Here is a 4040-nt window from a genome sequence, read left to right on the forward strand (position 1 = left end):
AAGCATATTAGGTTTATACAAATGTAAAATATCAAAAAAAAAAGGGGGGGGGGGATAAAACAACACATTTTTCACCAACTGTCACATGTTTCTTGAGCTGTAGCCTTTGTGTGCTCCCTGTTACCAGGTTCATGAGATTGGGACACATTAACACAGCCAGTTCTCAGCTTATACTTCTTCTGATGTGGCCGTTGTCTCACTGCCATGTCAGCACTAGCAAAAGATGTAACAGAAGGTGAATATATATATTTTCATGTCAAAAAAAAAAACTTACAAGAACAACTAGCGGATCACCAGTAAAAGCATGGCCATTGATCATGTTAATAGGATGCATGTTTCTATCTCGATATATTGTGTTCACTAAAGTCTCATCTCCATCCAGCCATATTTGAGCAACATCAAGTCCAGCCTTCACCAAACCACCCTATAAATAAACATATATATATGTAAATACTAGTAAATAGTCAAACAAAAGTTTACTAAAGTCAACTTGAGGCTACTTACTGGATTGTTTCGGTGATCCAAAATGTAAGATTCAACACCCTGATTTTCCAATTCACGAATGGCATGTTTCATATCTGTAGCAACAGTCTGTTTACAAAAGCTTGTTAGATGAGTTTAACATATGAAGTTATAAAGTAAGACTAAGATTTAGAGAATTAATAAGCACCTGGGAGAAGGCTAACAACTTTACATATCCGGTTTTGGATACATGACCATTTGGTGTTCTATGAGGAATGATGACACTTGATATAGGAGAAAGTCTGATGAATTCCCGGGGTAGATTCACCTCTCTAAAACTAGAGTCAATGGCCAACTTTTTTCCCTGTAGATCAGAAATGTGAACATGCACAAATTTCTATAAAATCCTTTGGAAAGGAATCAACCATTCCATTCCTTCCTACTAAACTTACATTGTGCACTTTGACTGTAACACTTGTCCCAACATGACCTCTTAGCTTTTGTGCAGCAGCTTCACCATTAATCCCTTTAACTCTCTCTCCATTTTTTTCAATCAACTCATCTCCTACATGTATTCCAGCTCTAGCAGCTGGGCTACCCTCAACACATTACAATACAACCTGAAACAAAAAATTTAAAATTTTTAAAAATAAGAAATAAATAAGAATCCATAACTGAGGTCTCGGGTTCAAGTCTCGACATCACCAACCAGATGACCGGTTTCTGGTTCAGTACTCACAAATAGTCCAACTCCTTGCACGTTTCCATCACTTCCAATTCTAAAACTTTGGTATTCATGTACAAATCATTGCTGAAAAGAAAATAGAGTAAGTTTCCCCTTTTGGAATCTAGGAGTAAGAATAAGTTACAAAAATGGTCCCTGTTGTTTCTGAATTTTAGTCCAAAACTGAAAACTCTTTCAGAAACAACGGGGACAATTTGTGTAAAAATAATGGGAAAAGTTGCACCTTTGTACTGATAATGCAAGTGAAGGGATCTCCAAGAGTAGAAAGCATTCCTTTAATCTTGCTGTATGCGGCATCAGCTGTTCTAAGTGGAAGCATTTCCACCATTGTTTGTTGGAATTTCGAGTCCCAGTCTACAGAAAACACATAAACTTACGTTAAATTTATTGACACTAAATGACATAAAACAACAGAAATGAATCGTACCTTGATGATTAAAAGTTGGATCAACAAAAGTCTCTCTGATCAAACCCCAAGTCTCTACGAGAGTTCGCTGCACAGCATTCACCTGTTACAAAATCAAAATTTACCAAACCCATATAAGCAATAGATCGAACACCTTATCTGCACAACCCAAACAAACTACTAAAAAAGATGATCGAACTGAACACCTACCTCATGAGTATGAGAAGCTAGGAATGCTATTGTCAAGGACACGGCAAGAGCTGGAGAATCTAAACAAACAGAGACTGCAGCAGCGAGCCCGATCAAACCTTTAGCGATTGAGTCAATCAATTTCTTATTGGATTCAACTGATTCGTTCAAATTTGCCTTGGGTAAAGCTTGAGGTGGTGTTGGTACTTTACACTTGCTATGGTAACCACTGAAATTGCAAGAAGATAATCGGTACTTATAGGGAAAAAAAGTTGAAGAGGTTGGTGTTTGAGGGGTTTTGGTGTAAATTGATGAAAGGGGTGAAGAATTACTAAGACCGAGATTAGGTCGGCGTAGAGCATCCATGGTAGATACTCTAATTGGGAGATTTAGGGGGTTTGTAGATCGTAATCAAGATGAAGGGATTTATGGGGAATAAATGAACAAGTGTAATGGTTGGATTTAGGGGGATTTATGGTAATCCCTAAAAATCGGACCCAAAAATCTCTATATCGGGTTTACAAATACACAAACCACGCTTTTTCCTTTTCGTTAGAACGAAGTGAAGGTTAGATGACGGTGACGATAGTGGTAACTGATACACAAGGAAAACCTTTTCAACCACCATGAAACAATTAAGACAAAGTTACAATGTTGTCGTTGCTTCAGCCTTCGTTGTTCACAAGCATGGAATGAGAATAGAGGAAGGATCTTTTTTAGCTAGGGTATTTTGAAACGATTGTGCGTTGTGGTGGTATGTGTATGCAGACAGATCGACATGTGAGTAATGGAGTAGTAGTAGTGGCCTTCATCTTTATTGTCGATCGTAGACATTAAGGGAAGGGGCTAACGAACCTTAGAAGGCCATTACATTGACCAGTAGCCCATTTAGAGAGTAAAAGGTAGTGAAGTGGTGCATCAGTAGGTATTATTTTAGCGATCCGGTGGGGGACTGTGGTGATCCGATAGGAGCGGAGGCAAAAGCGGATGAACCTGGTTCAGAAAACCAGAAGGGTGATTAGGGTTTTCCAGAGAGAGAGAGAGAGAGAATGCAGAGGTAGAGAGAATGCAAAGCTAGAGACTTGACCCAACATTTATTATACCTTGTAGAGAAGAAATAAGGAGCTTTGCTAAACCCTGACGCAGCTATTAATCTCTGTACCCTCACACAGTCACATAGGGAGCAATGAGCAATCTCAGAATTCTCACAGGTCTCGTCAATCTGGCCCCTCAGCCAAGAAGAAATCTGATACTGATAAGAAGAAACGAGGCCTCACAGCGAAACCCTAAGGTTTTTCGAATGTTTCTTGATTTTCCATAACAAGATAAGAACAAGCATGGTGTGGAATTACAAGTAAGGCTTTAGAGGGGTGAATAGGAGGCTGAGATCATAGAAGCGAAGAATAAAGAAAGGGCAGAGATAGTTAGAGACAGTGAGGGAGGGCAGCATACGACAACGACAGACTTCATCATCTTCTTCCACTGCCTGGCGGTGTGTGATTCGCGGCGACGACGTGATTAGGGAAAGAGGGAAACAACCATCGAAATAGAGAAACAAAAGGCGAGAGTCGATTGTGAAGATGAAGAAAAGAAGGTAGAAAAGAAAGGCGGGTTTTCAAAATTTTAGGGTTTTGTTTCCCCCGTTATCTTCTCAAGGCGCGTTTCCTTAAAATTATAAAGCAACACCCACAGAAGACGCACGTTTAAGATAAAGCGTCCTCCGTGTTTTTAATTTTTTTTTCTTGAGACACTAATTTAAGGGCACGCAAAAATGCATGTCCACTATCCTTCAAATTTTGGAAGTCTGACATTATTTTTAAGGACGACCAAAAATGCGTAACGTGAATCAGCGAGTGTCATTGTTTGCGCGTCATTAAAGACTATTTTTCTTGTAGTGAAACAAGACCCATAAAAATAAACTACTAGGAAAAACCAGGGTAGGTTGTTAAATAACAATGCCTAATCAACGTCGTTTGATCTACCAATGGCTGAGATTGATAACCATGTTTGATGTGCCTAATCTCTATGTATGCTTTCTAATGAAGATTTTGGAAAGAACTTCCTACAATAATCTACATCTAATCATATATGTCTCTTCCATTAAACTTTTTATAAAACACACCAACCACCAATGTCGATTTATGTGCGGTTGTTGGATCAACGGTCGCCCTAGATTTCAACGAAGATAGAACACCGAACAAAGAGGCGAAGATTGAGGAAAGGTTAAATTGTTGAACG

The 4040-nt window shown here is 39.0% G+C and overlaps 1 pseudogene; it reads right to left on the reverse strand.

Moving 5' to 3' along the window:
• Window positions 1–256: 256 nt before the first annotated feature.
• Window positions 257–2168, reverse strand: LOC145076335 (carboxyl-terminal-processing peptidase 3, chloroplastic-like; annotated as a pseudogene).
• Window positions 2169–4040: the final 1872 nt, after the last annotated feature.

The sequence above is a fragment of the Lactuca serriola genome, chromosome 9, assembly GCF_051521515.1.
Source record: "Lactuca serriola cultivar US96UC23 chromosome 9, Lser_US96UC23_V15, whole genome shotgun sequence".
Lineage (NCBI taxonomy): Eukaryota > Viridiplantae > Streptophyta > Magnoliopsida > Asterales > Asteraceae > Lactuca > Lactuca serriola.